Source organism: Onychostruthus taczanowskii, unplaced genomic scaffold (genome assembly GCF_017590055.1).
Source record: "Onychostruthus taczanowskii isolate IOZ18803 unplaced genomic scaffold, ASM1759005v1 scaffold23, whole genome shotgun sequence".
In the NCBI taxonomy this organism is placed as follows: domain Eukaryota; kingdom Metazoa; phylum Chordata; class Aves; order Passeriformes; family Passeridae; genus Onychostruthus; species Onychostruthus taczanowskii.
This window is the reverse complement of record NW_024499573.1, coordinates 6,797,277-6,821,595: the sequence shown is the minus strand read 5'-3', so window position 1 is coordinate 6,821,595 and position 24,319 is coordinate 6,797,277.

The window sequence follows — 24,319 nt, the reverse complement described above, 5'->3', positions numbered from 1 at the left end:
AATTTACTGGAGATCTTGCTGGTAATATAAGTTTTAGTTGTTTTTTTTTACTTTGGGTGAGATTTTTATGGGAGGCAGAGGAAGAGAGAACAAGAGGTGGTGAGATGGCAGTAAATGCTGGATTAGAAAAGGGTATTTGTTCATAAGACAGCAGACACATTTTCTTGTAGAACTGTCACTCCCATGTACATCCTGCAAAATTTTGGCAATGCTGAAGCATTACTTTGAGTAAAATGTTTGGCTTTTAAGAGAACACTAAGTTCCTAAAGTTCAAAATTGGGAAATGTGAATTTCCCTCTGCATCTGCAGAGGATTAACTCCGTGCACCACTATGGACTGGGGCCCATGATGTGGAAAGTGGCTTTGCAGAAAAGGACCCGAGAGCCCTGGTGGACATCAAGGTGACCAGAAGTCAGCAATGTGCTCCTGCAGCAAAGAAAGCCAGCAGCCTCCTGGACTTCATTAGGCAGAGTGTTGCCAGCAGGTCAAGGAAGGTGATCCTTCTCCTCTAGTTAGCACTGGTGAGACACATCTGGCGTGCTTTGTCCTGTACTGAGCTGTCACAAGAGGTAGTACAGGAGAGCACAGGAAAGGAATGTCCAGCTCTGTCTCTAGCACAGCTAAGAGCTGAGAGAGTGGTTAAGGAGTCAGAGCATCTGTTCTACAAGGGCAGGCAGAGAGAGCTGAGATTGTTTATCATCAAAAAGAGAAGGGTGTGGGGGTATGTGTGTTTTTGTGTGTGTGTGTATGTGCATGTCTTACTAATGGGTCCTGGTGGGGCAGGACAGACTCTTCCTATCCAATGAAAGGAAAAGAGACCATAGGTACAAATTGAAACAGAGGAAATTCCACTGAATTATAAGAAAAAATATTTTACTTTGAGGGTGATCATACATTGGAACAGGTTGTGCAATGACATTGTGCAGTCTCCATCCTTGGGAATATACAAAATCTGTTTGGTTAATGTCCTGAACAGTGTCATGTAACTGAGCCTGCTTTGAGCAAGGAGATAAGACTAAATAAATTTCATAGGTCTTTATCACCTTCAACTGCTCTTTAAAAAGTAATTGAATAATGCTAAAAATATATATGAATGTATATTTTTAAATTATATTTCTTTATCCTTTCCTGTTTTCAAGGTATTTGACTGTTATCTAAGACACCAAGCACATTTGTGCTTTCAGACATCATGATGAGGGCTAGGTACCTCCGCACAGGATCTGGCCATAAAGTCAGCAAATGGTGCAGCTTAAGAAATAACATGGAGATATCCACTTTAAAAAGCTAAGGACAAGGGTCTCCTTGGACTTGGACAAGGACTCCTGTCTTCTTATAGGACTCTAAGTGCTTTTCTATTCACCTGGATAACCTACTCCTGAAGGCTGTTACCTATAATCCTTTCTTCTAACCAAGTATTTTGTTTAAAGGAGAGTGAAGTGGTGGCAGTAGGACAGGTGTCACACCATATCCTCAAGGCCTCCTAGTCATTACAACATTTATTCAGGACGTATGGGAGCTCACTTCAGTCCTCCTCTCTGCCAGGGGCAAATCTGCATCAATCAATGGTTCTATAATGGGGCACTTACAATCCCCTTGTTGAAACAATGTCACTGCACATGTAATAAATCAAGATTTACAGGGCAGAAGGAGAAAGTATAAAAGTGAAACTGATTCTGTAGCTAACTGTTTATGTGGGTACTCACCTTGAGAGGAGACCAATCTTTTCTTGCCAGATCCCAGGACAGTTTGTATAATTTTACCTATGACTGCATAATGTGCTCAATTACAAAAAAGACAGGCCATTGAAAATGACCGATATCTGAAAACTTTATTTACTAGGACTTAGCTTCCGTGCGTTTTCTGAAAATTGAGTAATACCTAGGGTAAGTATGCAGCCTTCATGGCAAATTTCTGAATAGCTACATCTAAGACAGGTTTCATTAAACAACCAAAAAAAAAAAAAAAAAAAAAAAAAAAATTTTTACATTAGTATTCATAACAGTGTTTTCTGAAAAGATCAAACAAATATTATAATTAATACACTGTTATCCACTCCACTGAATGCTTTCTTTCTTTAGGCTTACATTCTTCTTTATCCTTCCCAGACTATTTTTTTGCCTCTTTTATTAAAGCAAACACTTCATTAGGTTACTGGAAATAATACTTTCCATAAAAAATATTTTTAAATTTTCCAAAACTTGTTTGCTTTCTCCCCCACAGCTTCATTGTTTACCCTTTAAAATCTGCAGGTTGCAATATGAGAAGTCAGATGCTTCTGCACCATGTTTGGGATTACTGCAATCCAACTTAAGTAGCATTATATACATCTGCATATAATTGTTGCATATATTTCTGTTTGCACAGAACCCATACCTAATGCTGGAGCCTCTGTGGTGAGCAGAAATATGGACAGGCTTTCCTCTGCCACACCTATGGCACTGCTCTGATGGGGACACCACCATCTCTGCCTCACCTTTGTGACCTCCTGGGTTTTCAGACCCAAATTTGATGCAGATGAGGGGTGGGCACCTGGCATCACAGCAAAAAGGAATGTCAGCATCAACGGCCTGTGGATCCTGTGCAAGTTTTGATTGCAACTGGCTGGATGGATGCAGGAAGCTGGGGAAGACAACCCTTTGTGACACTTGCTCAGAGGGCAAGATAATAACATTATCTTTCTTCATTATGGAAAAGTATATAATATTCAAACCTGTGGAATATCCAGCATTATAAGTAGCAAGAAAGACTCAGCTGTGCATGGTAACTTGGCATAAGCACATTTTACACAATCATACAGTAGTTTGGACTGCAAGGGACATTTACAGGTCATCTAGTCCAACCCTCCCACAATAATCAGAGACACCTTCAACTAGATCAAATTGTTCAAAGCCCCGTCCCACCTGACCTTGAATGCTTTCAAGACTGTGTCTTCTGTCACTCTGGGAAATCTCACTACCCATTGTAACAAGCATTTCACTACCCTCACTGTAAAAAAATTTCTTATTTAAATCAAGTCCAAATCTACTCTTCTTAAATTTAAAACCTTTAGCTCTTGTCCTATTACGACAGGTCTTCCTAAAATATTTGATCCCATATTTCTTATAAGCCCTCTTCAAGTATTGAAAGGCCACATAAAGTTTCTCCAGAGCCTTCTCTTCTCCAGGCTAAACAGCCCCAAATCTCTTGGGAGAGATGCTCCAGCCCTCTGGTCATTTTTGTGGCCCTCCTCTGGACCCTCTCGATTTGGTTCACATCTTTCCTGTGCTGAAAACCCCAGAGTTGGATGCTGTACCCATTTGATTCACAAGACTGTTAAGTGGTTATTTGCCACATGTTCAGCTTATTAGGACTGGTTCATTGGCATCCTAAGAAGGCATCTTGGTTCTTTCTCATGTTGGGCACACTAATGAATGGCTGGGAATATTGATTTTGTGTGTCTCTTTGAGACATTGCTTTGCAGCTCCCCTATGGAGCTTCATTTCCTCCATCATGACAATATCCTGCAATATTATCTCCAGTTGAATGGAACTGTTTTTTGTTTGGAGCAGTGTGAGTCACAGAATCTGTTACACTTTTAGGTGCTGCACTGAAAAAAGGGTGTACAAATTTTTAAAAATAATTTAGCTTAAAAGGAGGAAGCAACATGCTTACTTACAAGACCACTAAGGAATATTTTAATTCACTTTTATTCTTATACTGAGGGCAGCAGAACAATAAAAACCGAACCCAAACACATTTCTGTGTCATCATGAATTAAGGCAATCAGAAAAATTTATTGACAAGTCGCCAGCCTTCATCATTAGGGACTTCTCTGACGCTCATTCCACAATGAATTTTTAAATCTCATCAGCTGTTTGAACCATCTTTGTCAGGCAGGAAGGACCTTAACAATGTCTTTGTTTATTATCTGGACCTCACATGAAACTAACATGATACTTCAAGTCTGATGTGAATGTCTCTATGTCCATAGGCTCTCTTTCAAGTATGCTAAGTGTTGATACCTGGTATGACAAAAACTTTCAGTCATCTGTGCTACTTAAAGTTGCACTGTACTGCTCCTCTGTCCACCCCTAAAATCACCTAATATAATCAAAATGTCCCCTCTCACACAAAGGTCTCTGTGCTTTAAGTCAGATCTGGATAATATTTTAAGCACTTAAGTCATAAGAAGAATTGGCTTCAAGAAAAAATTGAGTAAATTCCTTCATTTTAGAATACTAAGCTGAGAAATTCTGAGGATGAAGATTGCAGACTTTGACTGATCTGTACATTCTTCAAAATTCAGAAATGATAGAAATTGAAGATAAAATAATTTTTTTGCACAAGATATTTCAATTATGCCCTCGGAGGTTTTTTCTCCACCCTTATGATTAACTGTGGTGCTGGATGAAGCTTTTCTATACAGTATTCTTTTCTTTTCTGTTTACTTTTAGGTAACATTCTCTATGAGATTTTCCATAAACTAAGATGTCATTCTCGGGAACTGTGATACTTTCCAAATGCTGCAGAATCATGCACATTTTTCTAAGGTAATTCTGATGCCAAATGGGAAGCAAGATAATAGATATCTTTTAAACAATGTCAGAGAATTGTCATCTTCTCTCTTTAAAGAAGATCTGGTGAAAGTGATTTTGACAAAACATTTTTCATAAGAAAATATTGTCTTGATGAAATCAAAGCTTTTCACAGAGGTCTATACCTTTTTAATAAAAGTTTCATAATGAAGATTTTTTTTTTTTATATCCAGGATAGAATTTCTAACTGACTTTGACAAATTGAGATGCACTCTATGATCAGGGCAAATTAGGAGATCTGGGTTTAAACTGTTTACTTTGAGCTGCAGAAGTTAACTGAGCCTGGGCCTAGCACTCTAAAAGTGACTGTGCTCAGTGCTTGAATGCTGTTTTTTGAGGTAAATCAATCTCACTCTCTATAGAGCATTTTATATATCATAGTTTTCCCCCTACATGGAGGTAAAACAGAAGGGAAAATGTCAACTATGATGACTAAAATAAAATTCTTTTGGTCTGAAGTCCGGTTGTTTTTCAGTGTGCAAACAACAATGCAGTTTGGATGTATTTAGTTAGGAAGGCTCATATGGCGTATTTTAAATTCCAGTTAGAATTTCAGGTCACAGTTCTGTGTTGATTCATAACACATAATTCTTCTTGATTTAAGTGAAATTATCTCTATAGGTGCATGTAGACTGCTTGAGTATTTCTGTTTATAAACTTTGGCAAAGAAAAAAACCTGTAATTTTAATACAAAAAAAGATTTGTATTTGTCATTTGAGTAAACAGTTTTATGCACATTTTATGTAATAAAACTCCCTGCTTAAAATATCATGCTAGTCTTTTATGGGGTAGATTCTAATATTCCATTTCACAATAATATAAAAGAATTTAGATCAGTCAAGGAATTAATCAAATAATTGAGGATGTAGGTTCTAAATAATTAAAAGTGTTAACATTGCTGGTAGCCACTATAGAACACATTAGGACAAAGGACACAAACCACATAATATAATATCTTCTGTTTTAATCTGAGTCACTCAAAATTGTGGTAGATGATTAAAACTGTCAAGTGGGCAAATGTACATATAAACATATGAGAAGATATTTTTTGACTTCAACATAAGATTTGTGAAATATCTTGGCTTTTGGGAATGAATGACCAAAAGGTATCTGTTTAGAATTAAAAAAAAAAAAAAAAAAACCTGTGTGAAAACCAAATTATCTATAGTTTTACAATAAAGATAAGCTGCTATATGATAATAACAAATAGTGATACTGAACAGACTTACATTAGCATATTTAAAGGGAGTATTTATTTATAAGATTTTAAAAAAGTACAAGATGCCTTTTAAACTGGATTAGAAATTTTCGAGACCATGAGCAAAATGCTATTTGTCATGTAGAGCTTCTTGACCATCATCTTTTTAATGCATTTTGATTCAATGGGAATTGTCTAGCAGTAATTGAGGACTTTGCATCCTGAAGTGTGGGTTACTGAAATAAGGAATATTTGATTTACTGTAAAACTGTAACCTTGTTAATAACTGCTTAGCTGCCATCCATCCCAGGATCACTCAATTACAGTAGGCAAATTCTTGTTTAGCTTGCCCCAGTTTTTACTGAAGATTTAGAATTCTCCACCTGCACATGACCTGAATTGTCTTACTTTGGTCAAGTACCTATCTTTTGCCTGTGACCTGCTGAATCTGTGACATAGCCATGGCACAGTTCAGATCTGCTAAGTACTCTCACAGCATGTCAAATGCACAGTATCAAAAGAGCTATGATAAAGTGGAATCATGTTTGCATTCTTTCTAAAACCCGTTATCAAGATACAGAAGGGTAAGCTGTTATCTCTCACCTTTGAATATTAAACAAAGAATTATGACCATTCCCTCATGAAATCTGAGATAACATGTATTTTAAACCTTGCTCCAGAAGAGAAGCTTCAAATTCGCCTTTTTGTTTCCACAGAAAATGAGCAAGTTTTACTGCATAGAAAACACTTTGAGGTGGAGAGTAACTCTCTCTGTGACCACATGGGCCCTTCCTTCCTTCCTTCCTTCCTTCCTTCCTTCCTTCCTTCCTTCCTTCCTTCCTTCCTTCCTTCCTTCCTTCCTTCCTTCCCTTTTATATGCAGTCCAAGATATAAGTACTGCTTCACTTATTCATTTAGTGATTTCATCTTTTAATTTCTCAGTTATGAAATAACAAAAATAATTACACTTCTACCCAAACATCTTGATATTGTTGATGAAAGTCACAATATAAAAATGCATACCTCACAATATAAAAATGCATACATCAAAAGTGTCCAAGTATAATAATGCTTGATGGCATTTCTTTCCAAAATTAATTATGATAATATTTCATAAGTGTTGACCATATTTCCATATAAAATATTAATTCTTTCACTTTTCTCCAATAGGCAGGCAAAAAGTGATATACTGCTTGGTTCTTTCTCGATACTAGTTTTGGCTGGGATAGTTAAATTTTTTCTTACTAACTTGAGTGGGGATATGTTTTGGATTTGTGCTGAAAATCCAGTGATACTGTTGATAACCCACTCCTGTTTTCATTTTTGCTGAGCACTCCTCACACAGTGTCAGGGAATATTCTGTTTCTCACTTGATCCCACCAGCAGGGAGGCTGGGGGGCACAAGATATTTGGAGGGGACACGACAAGGACAGCTGACCCAAGTGGCCCAAGGAAAATTCCATACCCTATTACATTCTCCTTGGCAATAAAACTAGAATGGCTGGATATGGGCCAGAGCTGCTGTTTTTCTGGGATTGACTGAGCATCGATCAGGTGGTGGGGAATAATTGTTTTCTTTTTCATCACTTGTTTTTCTTAATTTTTTTATATTCTTCCCTCTTTGTTGTGTCGGGGTTTTTTTCCTTATATTTTCCCCCTTTAATATTATTAAACTGTCTCTGTCTCAACCCACGACTTTTCTCACTTTACTCTTCCAATTCTGCTCTATCCCATTGCAGGGAGGTGAATAAGTGTCTATGTGGGGTTTGATTGTCAAGCGGACTTAAACCATGACAGTGGACTAGACACTAACTCTCAGTCTATTGACTTCATTTATGACTGCATGGGAAGGAATGAGAAAAAGGAGGAAAGAAGAATGAATAAAATGAATATATATATATAATCACTTACAATAGTTGAGTAGTTGTATATCCATAGCAAAGAAAATCACAGGGATGCGTATATATTCTCAGAGCATGTAGACTGAACAATTCAGAGGAAGGCAGTATTTTTCTTTTTTTTATTTACTTAATGGTTTATATTGTCAGACCTAAGTACAAAAAGCTTCCTGAGAATGAAACTAAACAATCAAGAGAAATGACTGAGAGCATGTTAATTTGCATCCTTCTCTCAAATGTTCTTCAGAAGAACATGATGCACTCTACTGATTCTAAAGACCAGCAAAGTTAAAGTTAGTTTTGTAGGAGTTGCTCTAACAGAAAGCAATTTCCTTTCTTGGCACTCTACAGACTGTTATTCCATTGAGAGTCATCCTCAAGAAACTGTAATTTACTTACTTTTTTACATGCTACCATTTTCTGGTCACTGTGTGGCTACTTCAGCTACCGTGGCACAAATGAGAGCAGCTACATTAGGAGCAGAAGTTTGCTGTGTAGTCAACAGAGAGCACTAGACACTGCTCGGGAAGTTCAGAATGCTTAAAATTAATTAAATTGGTATTCAACTAGTCACTATAATCAATGGAGATTAGTACAAAGATTTTATCATGCTTATAACAATGGTGAGTTCAGCTGGGAACTAAATATTCTTTGTATTGATTGCAAAGCTAGCCAACCTGTGACTAGATCAGACATTACAGACATTTAAACTGAGAGGAGGTGGACTTCTAAGCCCATCTCTTTCCTCACCTCAGACAATTAGCACCAGACTTTGCAGCTGGGGATCTCACATTAATATACCCAGGCCAGACTACATGGATCACAGAAGGTGACAGCTTTGATCTGTCTGCAGCTATTCCCCTCTGAGGAGTTTAATTTCTCCTTTGCAAAGGCTTTGATTGCTATCTGGTCCCACAATACACACCCATTCTGGCCATCATGTAGCACATAAGCACAGTGAAAGTTAGTAAATCCAGATCGAAGAAGGGCCAAAATGACAATTGCACTGGGGAAGTTGTATTTCTGAGGACACAATAATTGTGTTCTGCAGATCTGTTTGAGAATTTCAGTGTATCTCTTCTCTAGATTCTCAGGGACTTACTATTTTTCTGATGCAGTTTGAAGAATTCAGTCTTGGTGTATACCAGCAGTTAATCACTTGGATTTCATGTTCAAGTAGTTTAATTAATTTAAATTTATTGCAAGTAAAAATAGAGATATTATTCATGTATCAGCAGAATCTATCAGAAATTATTGTCCTTGAAAAATGTGTTCATTTTTTGTCTCTTTTGGGGATCATCCAAAACCTATGAAGTTCCTAGTGAAGTACCAACATTAGTCCTACTTGGAATTACTATCCATGGAAAGAAAGTGAACAAGGTTCTGCCATGTTATATTGGTTTTTTGAGTTTATTTAAAAAATAGTTGCACTAATGTGTTTACCACATCTTTTTTCCCCTGGAAAACTGTTAGTTTTCTGAATTTATCATTAATTTAAATTCTGAATTAAATTTGCAATCTCCATGTATATATATATATATATATATATATATATATATGTACACACTAAACTGTTTATACCTAAGCAGCTTAAAAGAGATTGGTTTTCCCCATTGTTTATCTGCACTTCATATTTACAAAATATAGGATTATCTCATCTCAACCTTAAATGAGCCATGTTTATATGTAATGCCATTTTGACTCTCTCCAGCTAGGACTTTTCACTCATTGAGATGGAAGTGGTGTGAAGTAATTTAAAAGTTTTTGCTTCCATTAATGCTGATCTCTTTATAGACTGTGGTATGTTCAGAGCAAAATGATAGGGCAATGAATCATTGGCCAATGAAAAAGCCACTGTACACTGTAGTGTACTTTATATCCTGAACTTTGTTATTAGCAGGAAATAAAAATGTTGGAAATGAAGTTCAGAACTGAGGAGCACTAGTTTGGAATAAAAGAGAAATTACCTAATTGAGAAAGGCATATATGAACTAAAATAAATCTGGAAAGGGAATATCTGACTTGCTGGAGGTCAAATCAAGTCACTGCAGGCATTTTCCTATTCTAGTGTGAGCTTTGCAGTGCTGCTATCCTGTTTCCCTGCAAAGTCAATGTTGATTGAAGTGCCACTTAAGAAGGTTTACCCTTTAAAAAACTCACCATGCTGATGTCTACAAGAATCTGAGTGGCTGTAACATACAGGCCAACAGGACACAAAGTTTGAGTTCAGTGAAACCTAAGTAACACATCCACACTCTAGTCTGTAAAAAACGGGATGTTGAATCTGACCTGTCTTGCAAAGCACCTTGAAGTGCAAGTGATTTTAGCTCTTATGGGGTACTCAGATCTCCTGAAGATTTGACCACAATATTGCTTTATTGAGGTCTGTTTTGAGGTGACAAACCACTATACATGGTTCCATGAAAGGAAAACAACTGGGGCTAAGCACACTGTTGTAGATTAGCGGTTTGAGATCTCTGCTTTGAGAGGTTTCCCCCTGTAGAGACGAGAGGAACACAAACCCTGCCAGGTTAGTGATGACACACATGCATTGGGCAGTGCTACTGCAGCCAGGTACCAGGGGACATGGGGGACCCCTCTGAGTCTCACCAGGCAGGCCACATTCCAGAGCACTTGGACAGGGAGAAGGGCAGGCCAGGAAGGCAGCTGGGGCATCCCCAGGTGCCTCTGTGGGAATGGGGATGAAAGGCTGGCTCTGCTGCGGTGTGGCTGGAGAGCCAGACCCCCACAGGCCCCCGACAGCTCTGGGCTGGGCTGAAACAGAACCCTGGGCCATGGAACAGGGGTGTGGGAGCTCCAGGGAGCTGAAACAGAGCCCTGGGCCATGGAACAGGGGTGTGGGAGCCCCAGGGAGCCTGGATGGGGCTGTTGAGGGCCATTACTCCCCTCAGTGCCCTGACATTTAGTGACCTGTATGTGAAACATAAAAGGTCAGTTTGTCTTTGTCAGAAGGAATGGTTACATGCATCTTGATCTTCTGGGCTGATGACCTTTCTGTTCACATTGTTTCCACAAAGATAAAAGAATCTGGCAAGGAAAAATAAAGAAACATTAATGTGAAGAGCCATTTTTTGACATTTCTTACCCACACTAGAGGGAAAAAAAAGGATGACAATACACTTACCAGTTTCTTTAGACAAACAAGCTAATTTCAAATTAAAACACTATGGATTGTAGTAAATTTAAAAGTCAGAATATTGCACTTCTTATTTTTCTCTTGGTGTTCAGGAATCCAATAACCCCTTGATTTATTTAACACGGAGATCTGTTGTTCATGGATTACATTGCAGATAGCTTAAAGAAATGAGCCATCATTATCTCTTTCTTACCTTTTCTTTCAGAAGTTCTCTGTTATACAGAAGCGCCTTTTCTTTTTTATCAATAGAATATCAAAATGTCAAAAGTGACCTATATATGTACGGCATGACTGCTATGAGATCATGTCTTTAAAATCTAGGTAATGAAAACCTTATACTTATTCATGGCATTAGTTGTTCACAAATACAATAAATCACTATTTTTCATTTACTGACCTACAAGGCTTTTTCATTTCTGATTGAATTTCACAGATGCATAAACGACATCAAAAATCAACACATTTAAAGCACTCAGTTAAAATAAGGGACAACTTACTACCATGAAATGGCAAAGTGTGTGAAAATAGATGAATTTGAATTGTGAGCTGAACAGTAAAAAAATCTTTCTTAACAAGGAATTACATATCTTTGCAGTTTAATTACCATAAAGACTGTCACTATAAGATTAATGACGAGCAGTTTTTCACTTCAAACAATTTCAATTGAGTTAACGTAGTGTCATTATTCTTAGACTGACAAGGTCAAGAAAATGAGGGGAAAGTGGGCAAAAAGTGGAAAACCAAACTGTACTGAGAGAGCATTCTGTCCTATTCTATGCTATTTAAAATATTGATTGCAATAATATGATAAAATACTAAAAAGGTAATTTTTTTTGTTAATCATGCAAAATCATAGGGTCTAATACCATTTTCAGAACTGTGAATCAGAAATAATTTGTACATTGACATCTATCACTCTTTTCTGGAAATGTGATAAATTCTTCTAGTATGTACATATTACCTTCTCAGTTAGATAGCTCATAGGCAGGAAGGCCATCTGACTGTATGGTAGGGATAAACTCTGAATTGGTGATTGTGAGGTGATCTTTTAATGCACTGGGTAGTGTGACCTTGGGAATCACTTTAGTTTGTGCCCTTACACCTTGATGTAGAAAAGCTGTAGCCCTTTTCCTTAGGGAAGAGACATTTAAAGAGAGAAAGAAAGGATTGTTGTCACTTCCCTTATGTCAGAATCTGAGAAGAGGAAGTAGGTCCATAATCTCAACTTTCAGCCTCTTTTCTGGACACTTTGCCTTTGAGCATTGTTTGCATTCCCAGAAATGTCCATAATGTTTATTTGAATCAGGAAAAAATGATTTTTAAATGCTGCACTGTAAACTCTGGTTGATAAAATAGGCCACCTGAGGACACATATAGGGGAAGTGGAAGTGACATGCTCAGTCCACTAACCCCACCAATGGAAAACATTCCATTAGACATAAACTGGTATACTTTAGGTCTATTTCTTTAGTAAGTGTTAAAATACAATATAATAAGGCCCTAGTAAAAGTGCTTTAAATACCCTGATCAATCACTGAATCATCATAAATTATATTTCAGTTTTCTGTGTTTGTTATAATCAGAGTTTATCCTCTTCTACTTTTCTTGAAAATCCCAGTATCCTGGTCTTTATTTATTTATTTATTTATAATTTGTAGTTATTATTACAATATCTAAGGAAATGTGTATTTCTATTTGCTTTGTATGCACTTTATGTCAACTTTGGTCTATTACTGACCTCCTTTCATACCTTTAAGGATCTCCTTTGTATTTATTAATGTAAATATATATTCAAAACCTACTAGAATATATGATGAAATAGAAATCCCATCAAAGGTTTTTGAGAAGGAATCAAGTTCTGCAACTCATGAGGATAACCTGAAGAATAACTGTGTTTGTGATAAATATGAAGAAAATGCATTTTCTGTCTTTATTTATCTGCTTTTCTAATGAAACCTCTAGGGAGAGTGCAGAATCTGGCCTATACTTAGCATTAGCTATACCAAGAAGCAGGCATAAGCAATGTATTAGCAATTTACCTTGTTTACTCTCTTAATTCAGCACATAATCTCACATTGCTTTCAGCCTGTGAGCTAAAGAAGCTACTCAATCTTTCTGACAACAAAATAAATTAATCAATAAATATGATTTTCTGTTTTAATTAAATTAATATAATTTGGTGTAATCTACAAGAGAACAATAGTGCTAGTTTTTCAGCCCACTTTCTTAATAAATTAGTTTGTCTGAGAGCTGGTGCTTATTCTGAGCTCTTCTGAATGTGAATCACTTAAACAGAAATTAAAACAGAATCATCTTTCAAATTCTCATTACTTGAAAACACATGTTTCACACTCTTGTTGAAAATAATGCATACACCTTTTTACATGCAAGTGCATTTTAGGAAAACACAAACAAATTCTTCTTGTTTGCTACCTAATCTCCACGAATAAACTGTATCTGTCATCAATCACCATGTAAAATATATTTCCTTTTAGGTAAAAAATAAACAACTAATCCTTGAAGTTAAAAAGCCAAAAACAATCTCAAAGGATGCTTAGATCTGAAGATGTTATTGGTTTAAAGAAGAGTGTCAGCATAGCACAGAGAATGCAGCTCAAAGATCCAGCTAATAATAATCAATAATTCTATAAAAAAATCAATATTTATTTGTTTATCATAAGCATTTCCTCCAGAATCCAGCAATGTAAGGATCCAGATAGAAATTTTATAATACAACATGGTGCAGATTGAAATTTGAGTTTAACGCTTTTGAAGCTAACCTATAATGTGGGAATAAAAATGGGATTCCTCTATAACACGCACAATCTATATGCAACTGGTGTTCACCAGAGTAGCCCTGAAGCCTGAGAGGAATCAGCCAATTTGTTCACTCAGACTTCAGAGTCTAGACAGGACCTAGACACTGCTGCTGAGGACATCACAGTCATAACCTGAATGGTCACAGATCATCTGTGCAAAACAAGGTATTCCTGACCTCTTCAAAAAGGCTGAGCTAGACATGTTTTATGTTTAGATGATATTTGAACTAGATTTTTTTTTTGTTTTCCTTACTATGTATTTCTGTAAGTGTATATAATGCTATGTATTTCTGCATGTAATACTACCTCTTAATTGGCCTTACACACTCATTTTACTTGTATTATTTTGAGGACAAAAAAAAGATTACAATATGCCAGTAACCTTATACATTTGACAACAGCAATTAATGCTTGTGCATGATAGATGACCCTTAACTGATATGAAGAGAGCATGAATCACAGTGTCTTAAAAGGAAAAAAAAATCCAAAGAAAGTGCAACAGCATATTGTTTGTAAGTCAGCAACTTCATTTACTAATTTATCCTGAAATATTTTTAATACATACATTGCATTGCTAATGCATAGAAACTATATATTTTCCTTGTTCAGGGTGGTGTAAGCTCAAAGGCAATAAATCTGGATACACAGTTAGTACTGCTTTCTGTTGCCCATAAATTTAGTAAAAAGCAGAGTTTCCAAAAATATATATTGCACATATAGAACTCCCTCCAGACAGAAAAGCAATATAGTAAAAATATGTTCTCCTTTTTCACAATCCTTTTATGATAAGGTATATAGCTTCTCTTATTCAATATATTCAAAACTGAGTCTTTCACTCTAAATCATCTGATATGGTATGACCAATATAAGTTACATTATTCTGAGATTACAATAAATGAAATGCAAACCATAAGATTATCATTATATTTATATTGCCTAGGTTTTGAGGGTCAAAATGAAATTCAGAAATTGAATCCCCAGCTTGACCATTTATATTGTGTAAACTATAATTTGTAAGCTTATAAACAGTGAAGCAAAAAAATGTGGATTAAAACAAAGTTGTTTTAAAATACCCTGAAAGAAGAACATTCCACTTACATAGCAAATTTTCAATATGTTTCTTTAGTTTTTCATGTGATATAATTAATGTAAAATGTCCTCTGAATTCAAGCTGTCCAATTACCATTTGTTTCCCTGCCTTGCACCAAGTCAAACCCATTAGAAAAATCCAAACACAAAATATGGAGTATAATTTTTATGAATTATATTTTTCTGCTTTGTAAAATAAGATCTGCGTTACACAGAATACCTTCAGCTTTTTTTTTTTCCCTCCACTCAGCTCCTCCTTTTTCCTTTTTCTTTTATGGAAATACACTAAGAAGTAGGTCAGTAATGTAGCAAACAGTTTTTCACAGTTGTGTACATACAGTGATTCATTATAACTAATATCAGAGGTCCGCCTATGGGCTGGCTTTCACATCTGCCATGCTTCCCTAACTCCAAGCAGTAGAAGAGGTTGCCCAGAGAGATCATGCTGTCAGTCTCCACAGCTGGAGGCTTTCAAGACCTGACTGGATAAAGCCCTGAGCAACCTGCTCTGATCTTACAGCTGACTCTGCTTTGAGCAGAACATTGAACTAAAGACCTCCAAAGTCCCTTCTGGCCTTAATTATCCCATGATATTGTGATTTGGAGTGATACTTAGAATTTCTGGGGTAAATGCACATGTGCACATAGTGTACTGCAGTGCCATGTAGAGAAACTATGGAAATGCATGTTTTCAGAGCACTGTAATGTGCTAAGTATATGTGCCATAATGTGCCCCTTTTGAAGATATTGAAACTGTTATATTTTTAATCCAATGAGAAGTGGATTCATAATTTCTGAATGAAGTTTATTATTTTAGTTGCCTTTCTCAAAAAGATTTGGGACACTCAAAACATCACACTGCTCATGAGAACCTGCTTTTCTTTCTTATTGAAGTAACACAGCAATAACTGGTGTCGTTGAAGGAGCTGCTCTAATTCCCTGAAGTGCAATAAAGGTTCCAGTGTTTGATTTTTTGCTTACAGGTTTAAATTACTTTTAGTTTTATTTTATTTGCAACGTAAGTAATTTTGCATTTCACAGGAGTCTTCATTAAATAAATAACTATTTGTGTTTATTCCTGCTTTGATATCAATGGATTACAAGCTACTGTACCTGTTAGTGACATTCATCTATTTTCATTACCATTTTTCAACTTCTTGTCTTCTTCCTTTCAAGTCCACTGAACCAGTGCCTTTGCTCAAAATTTGTCTCCATTCTTCATGCATAACTAAACAAGCTTTCTTTATTTTTTTCTTTTTTTTCCCCAATGCTATGGATGACTTCTTTTGTTCCATTTTTTTCATTTAGCTTCTGACTACATTCTTAAAAGAATTAAAATTACCTACTCTGCTCTCTAATTCAAAATAGAATCTGTATTTATTTTGGATTATAGATGTAATTCAACAGTGCTGAAAAGACCTTAAGTAACCAAATTTTGTTGCCATTACAGCTGTTGACAAAATTATCTTCTAAACTACCAACCAGTATTCACAAAGGTTTCAGTGACTAAAGCAAGTCAAGAAAAATCAGCTATCACATTATAAAGATGGAGAAACATCTGTTTTAAGAGCCTCTAAATGCCTCTAAATCGCCTCTAAATGCTGATTATTATTTTTTCTGAAAACCGTGATAGTCTGAAGTACAGTACATGCTGTTTAGAGATCGCTTATGTTAAAATGAAAGTCTCTTTTTCTTATAGCATCTTTTGTCTCACTTGTGGGGATTTTTTTCTGTCCGAATGTGCAAGCAAAACAGGATTACATATGACTTTAATATGGTTAAATAATACTTTCCATGAAATCCTGGGCTGTTGTACTGTACAATATGACTCATAGAATCTTAGAAAGTTTGGGATTGGAAGGGATCTTGAAGATAAGGTACTTCTAATCCTGTTGTCATGTCCAGAAACATCTTCCACTGAACCAGGCTGCTCAGGGCCCCACCAAACCTGACCTTGAACACTTCTAGGGATGGGGCATCCACAACTCTGAGCAATATGCTCCAGTGCCTTACCACACTCATAGTAAAGATTTTTTTCCTTAAAATCTAATCTAAATCTCTCATTTTTTAGTTAAAAATTGTTCCTGCTTATCCTATCCCTATTCTATCTATCTGGGCAAAAATTTACTATCCCTCTTTTTTACAAGCTGGGAGGCCACAATGAGACCTCTCCAAAGCCTTCTCTTCACCAAGCTGGACAACTCTAACTCACTCAAGTTTGTCTTCATAGGAGACAATCCTCTCAATCATCTTTGGGCCTCCTCTGGACTCAGTCCCACAGGTCCATGCCTTTCTTGTGCTAAGGACCCCAGACCTGGGTGCAGCAGGTGAATGCAGATGTGGTCTTGTGAGCACAGGGTGGAGAGGGGAATGTCATTCTGGCTTTAACTCATCACTGAAGCAGTGCAGTAATCTGGTGATTAACTGCTTTTTGCGAGTGGGATGGAAGCTAAACCCACACTCCTGTTTAATCAAGAGCACTGAGAGATACTTCATAAAATACAGCTTTCATAGAACAAAAATATTTCATGTGAAAGGGAATTTTTTAAAAATTTGTGTTAAAGACTGTACACATTGCTAAAATTTACAGCGACAACATTAATTTTAATATGTAAATTTGCAGTTGATATAAGCTATATTTCAGATGTAGTATATCAGAAAAACAATATTTTTTTATAGAAGCCAGACTGTGGATACAGGAAAACACCAAAACTTTCAAAGTGCTGTGTATTTCTAAAGCAAGTTTCTCAAGTCAGCGGAAATAGCTGCCACTGTGGAACTCTTGTTAACTTTATTGCTTATACGTCGCAGTAAAGACCTGATTGCCTCAACATAATCCAAATTAGCTAAAGGCAGTGTGTAAACTATTAAAAAGACACCCTGCATTTAACCAACAGGCACTAGCCAAAATAAAAGAAGTCTTAGCTTTCATTGCATGGCCCTATCCATTTTATTTCTAATAAAGATAAGCTTGCTTTTTTACTTTACTTTCCCTACAGCACGGTGATTTCTAAATAGAAAATAACTATAGTATTTCAGGGCTGGGATTATTTTTTCACTTTTCTTTTAAATTCATGTTATGGGCCAAACTTCAGCTGAATATTTGTCACTGCTTGCAAAAATGAGTTTACACACAGCATTATAAATATGGGTGTCCTGCAATTGCATTTGTAGATCTACATTTTTTGTTATAAGTTTAACTGATCTTGAATGCATTGTTAACTCCATATTTCAAATATTCCATGAAAATATTCCATGAAACCTGGCACAAAAAGAAGGATGAGATGCAGGGGTTTTTTTCCATCTCAGTGAGTACTATCATACTTGTCTTGGTTGAACTGTGACAGAGTTCCTTTTCTTAATATCTGATATAGTGTTGCAGTTTGGATTTAACATGAGAATAATGTTGATAATGCACAAATGTTTTGGTGTTTGCTAAGTAGTGCTGGTCTTAAGTCAAGGACTTATTCAGTTTCGTGCTCTGTCAGTGAGCAGGTGCACAAAACACTGTGAGGGTGTGTGGCCAGGAGAGCTGAAAAAAGTGATATTCCATATCATAGAATTTCATGTTCGGTATATAAACTGGGGAGCTGTGCAGAAGGGACCAGTGGTATTCGAGAACAGGCTGGTTCTCAGTCACGAGGTGGTGAGCAATTTTATTGTCCATAATTTGCTTCTTTTGGATTCTGTTACTATCTCTCCTTACAATTAATATTATTATAAATCATATTACAAGAATATTGTTATTATTATCATCATTATTATTATTATTATTATTATTATTATTATTATTGTGATAATATTTTATTTAGATTATTAAATTTTTCTTATCTCAACCCATGAGGTTTATCTTTCTTTCTGATTCTTACCCACATGGGGTGGGTTGGAGGAGTGGGTGATGTGCAGCTGCGTAGTACTAACTTGCTGGCTGGGGTTAAACCATGACAATTTTCTCCTGAGAATTCAATAATAATCCATCCTTCCCCTAGAAGGATTTGTCCAGTGCTAATTTATTACCATAAATTCTGATGTGATCATGTCTGAAACATCAGTCCAAGTCCACCCCAAAATCTTTGCTGAGTTAATTATTTTTTTCTCTTTTAGATTTCTTAAAAATTTGTATTTTTGATTTACTTTTTATTACTGAAAATGGTTATTCTTATAAAATGATATAGGACAAACAGTTTCTGACTCATAAGTTTATAGAGATCTAGAAAAATATCTTGAAATCTATAGAGGAACCAAATGAACAAGAAATATGTGCCATCTTCTTCAATAAAAACCTAAAGCTGAAAGACAAATAGCCAAGTATTGCACCTGGCCCTATTAGAACAGAAGTCCTTTTCTTATTTGCTATTTAGGTATTATCTAAGAAGTGTAAAAGTTACAGATTCTAATGGTAGCTTCATATGTCATCAATTATCACTTTGAAACCAGATGCATTTTCTAAATGACAAACACACAGATCATAAAGGTTATTTCAACATTAATCTTTGAGTAATCATGAACTTAAAACCTTGAGGGAGGGTCAGGCAGATTGAAGAGTAGAGGAGGTTACAACACCCTCTTCATTTAATTTATTTAATTTCCTTTCTTCTTCTTGGAAGAATAAACCAGAATGAGGTGAAAAATTTCTTTTCATTACTGATGGAGAATATAGGTAATAGAATTGCCCGTACATTGGTTTTAATTTACTTAATATCCTGAAAATATAACCTAATATATATGAAAGACAGTAATGGAAACAGATCTCTGAAACAGCCTGAGGCCCATTCTCATAGAATCTCAAGAGCTGGAGCCTACACTCTGGTAATCGATGTTGAAGTCCTTGGGGATATTGGTAGAGGACAGTTTACCTTCTGGCTTCCAGTTAGTCCTAAACTCAAGCTCCACTATACTGTCAAGACATTGACAGTTATATTTTTATTGATTTTAGAGTGAATGATTTTTATGTAATTTTTCTACCAAGTTCTACCCCTCCCATCAATATAAATCCGTCATTTCAGCTGCAACCTGATATTTTGCAAGAATAGTCACTCGATTTTCCTGACTTCAAACAGTATAGCAATTAGGAGAATGGAGTAAAATGTCATATTACCAGTCAAACTTCAGCCAAGACACCTAATAACTGTCCAGATTCCAAAATCTGAATTTGACTAATTTCCTTCTTATATAATTACATTGTTACACATTGCTCAATTTGCTAATTGACTACATAATTTGCCTGACATGCATATGTACTTTAATCAGTAGTCTTGCTGGGATGTAGTCATGGGAATACCTGCAATGTTTGGTAACATCCTGACTTGAAAAGATGTTTTGAACTGCAATTTTGTGTGCACATTTGTGTACATATGTATGTACACATGGCTTTCATCTAGTACAGATAATCCCTTTGAAATTTTGTTTTCACTAATGTGTTAGTGCCAGTATAGCATAACATTATCCAGCACTCTTCAGTACAAGAAAAGTCCCAGCAACTTCCCATGCTTGTTGCCATATAACACTTTTATGATCACGTATAGCACAAGATATGTCCCAGAAAAACAGGAAAGTAAAATAATTCATGGGAATGCAAAGGTGTACCTTTTCATTTTAGCTTTCTCCAGGTTATAGACTGAAGAATTTGAATCAGGCACTTAAATGCCACGTAAATCCTGATTTTTGTACATCTTACTGGCTCAAACCACAGTAAATTTGGTCTGAGAATTGGTCAGTAAATTAGAATACTAATAAAAAATCCTTGAAGTATTGTTGTGGCCAAGACATGAAGCAGAGAAGGAAAAGCAGATGTGATTAAAAGCAAAGAGTTTTCTAGAGGCTGAAATCTCATGGCAGATAGTCCACAGAGAAGGGATAAGCGTGGAGACAAAGGGTGAAGGATGGCAAGACCTGAACACACTCTCACAATAAGGGGATTGGTACAAGGACGGGTGGGAGTGTTGCTCATACAGTGTCATGCTTTGTTTATTGCAAAAGCTGAAGTACATGAAGGTTGATGTTGTATTTGCAGAATCTGAACGTTTGTATGGAAACTAGATTCTGTCTATGCCTCTGCTACTGATTTTCATTGTATTTGATAGATCACTTCAACAATACTTTCTAAAGGTGCATGTTGATTATAGTCAGAATATATTGCTCCCCAGTAACAAAAATACCAAGTGTTCAGAGAGGTAATTAAAGTTGATTTACTAAGCTGTGAATATATGAAGATCCATTAATGCAAATAATATGAAAAATCAGGTCATAGGTATTCAAACTAGAGATTTTTTAATCTTAGTCCTTTGCTGTTTCAGTTCTCTGTCTCTAAAATATTGACAGTGCCTATATGTGAAATTTAATTTATTAATGTTTATGAAACAGTTATACATTCTTTAATAATGCTGTAGAAACACTTCTGGGAAAATTAATAATTCCTTTTCCTGACCAGGATTTCAGTCTTATGGAGAAAATAAGGAAGAGGGCCAGTGGGAGGTGACCAGGCAGTGGCAATTGAGGAGAATGTGAATAATTGAACAGATCTGGGATACATATGCGATATTGTGGAGACAGGAGTCCTAAGGAGAACAGAAGTAATTAGATGATGCATCACAAGATATATGTACAACAGCACTGTATTAACTTTACAGTGAATATCTTTAATTGAGCCAAAAGTTTTTCATGGCTTGATTTTCAATTAAGAATGGAATGGAATGGAATGGAACAGAATAGTTCTAGTTAGAATGATTACAGCAGTCATCCATTCCAACTGCCTGACCAAAAGTTAAGGTGTATTATTAAGGGCATTGTCCAAATGACTCTTAAATGCTGGCAGGAATAGAGTATTTGCCATCCTCTAGGAAGACTGTTTTGCTGTTTGACTGCTCTCTGGGTAAAGAAATACTTCCTAATGTCTAGCCTAAAATCCCCCTGGTGCAGCTTTGAACTCTTCCCTAGCATCCTATCACTGGCTGCTAGACACAAGAAATCAGTACTTCTCTTTCCACTTCCCCTTCTAAGGAAGCTGTGATGAGCAAGGTTGCCCTTGAGACTCCTTTTCTCTAAACTAGTTTAACCCAGAGTCCTCAACTGCTTCTCATAGGACATGCCCTCCAGCCCTGTTGCCAGCTTTGTTGCCCTCCTCTGGATACATTCAAGTACCTTCATATCCTTAGATTGTGAAGCCCAGAACTGCACAACGTGTGCAAGGTGATGCTGCACCAACTCTGAACACCATGGGAGAATCAACTCTTTTGACCAGCTGGCGATGCTGTGTTTTATGCACCCCAGGATGGGATTTGCCCTCCTGGCTGCCACAGCACACTGCTGGCTCCTACTGAGCTGCTGCTAACAAGTACCCTGAGAACTCTTTCTGCTCTCCAGCCACTTTTCCTCCAGTCTAGACTTTTGGCTGACCATACTTGATCCCAGGTGCAGAATTTAGCATTTGTTCCTGTTAAATATCAGACTTTTGACAATTGCTCAATGATCCAATTTATCTAGGTCCCTCTGCAAGGCAACTTGTTCCTCAAAAGAGTCAACAGCACTTCCCAGTTTATTATTGTCAAAAAATTGCTCCTTCATGCAAATCAGCACAACCCTTTCAGCCCTTCTGTTCACTCAGTTCTTCACCCAGTGCACTGTGTACCCATTAATCTCACAGCTGGACAACTTGTCCAGAAGGACACTGTGAGGGTCAGTATCAAAAACATTAATAATTCCAGTAAAGCTACATTTGCTTTTTTTTTCCCCCTTCATTAATAGGGAGGTGACTTTACATTGAAGGACATCAGATTAGTTAAACAGGATTTTTCTTTTTGTGTATCAATACTGACCACGCCTGATGATTGAATTCTCCTTTTAATTTCTCTCAATAGCACCTGGTATGATCTACTCCATAATTTGTCTAGATACTGAAGCTAAACAAACAGGTCTACAGTTTCTGGGGTCTTCCCTTATGCCTTCTTTTAAATTGGAAGAATGTTGGCAAGCTTCCAGTCGGCAGAGACTTTCCCAGACAGACAAGAATTTTGATAGACAAAGAATGTTCCTGCTGTAACATTGCTAACTCTTCAAGTACTTTGGGATGAATCACCATCCAGCCACACAGACTTATGAACATATAGTCCTTAGAATTTTGGTGCCCACAAATGGAAAGCCACTGTTTCCATTGTTCTGGACTCATAGAATCATAGAATATGTCAAATTGGAATGGACCCAGGAGGATCATTGAGCCCAACTCTCTTCTTTTCTCTGCTTCTTGCAGAATTACCTAAACGTAAACCATATGACTGAGATCATCATCAAGGCACAGGTTTGGTGCTACAACCAGAAGAAACTGATACCACTTGGTATCAGTCCAATATTTTTTCCCTAGACCCCCTCTTGATTTTACTTTTTAAAGCCTCTTTTTTTCTGACACAACACTGACCAGTTTCAACTGTGTTTGAAACTTTTTCAGTATTATAAATTTAGCTTCAATTTCTCAGTTTAAAAAAAAAATAAAAAATCTCTGTTCTTCTTTTTTCCTATGCTGTCTATTTTCCGTGACCTTATCAGATATGCAGGGAATTGTGGGCACATAAATTTCATTATATTTACTAATATAAAGGTACCTGAAGCTAGTTATATTGATGAGCTGATAAATGGTAACAAAATGGATTTACATTCTGTTACCAGCTACTGGATAACTGATGTTTAATAAATCATTGACCATCATTTAGCCTTAATTTTCCTTTCTGATTGTTGGTTAAAATCATAACATTCTTTGTAAAATACTATAAGAAAAACTATATGAGCAAACCGTTAACCTATATTCTATTACATTTTTGCTTAAATTCATACCGATATTAATGTTCATTCATGTATTGTTTTGTTTTGTTTTTTTCTCTAATGCAAAAAAAAAAAAAAAAAAACCAAAAAAACCCCATGAAGTAGCTGATTTCCTAAACTCAGCATCCTTTGTTTTTGACACAGATTACACTCAATCCTACACTGTTCCTTTGGGGAGGTGATGAGTGGCACTCTTAAATATGTCTGAGTAGTATCACTAGATTCTGCTTGAGCTGGCATCATATTTGGCAGGTGATGGGTTATTTTAGGTCCATTTCAGAGAAGTTCCTGGTTCACTCCACACAAGTTACCCTCCAGCAACCACCACCAAGACCTGATAGGTATGACCACAGGACAGACACCCATATAAATGTGCTCCTTCTTGAACAGTACACTTAGGAGACTTAGAACTAAAGGAGATTATGAGACTCTTTTTTCTCACCTCACTGGCCCACTTTGTGATGTCTTTTCTGAGGAACTGGATTATTCCTATTTGACTGCCAACTGACAGATTGGACAGTTTGTCCACACCTTCATAAAATATGATAATTAAATGTCTGAAAAAATAGTCTCTTTTGAAGGGTTTCATTTCACTTCTTCCTTTTCTCATTTATGATTATTGGAAATTAAACTGAAAATATAAGGTTAAAAAAGGAAATAGTAAATTGCACATACAATAGATACCAGGAAAGGGAGCAGAGGCAATAAATTGAATATAAACAGATGATGCAAATGATCTGATGGCTCAATATGTATGACTGCACTTCTCTAAA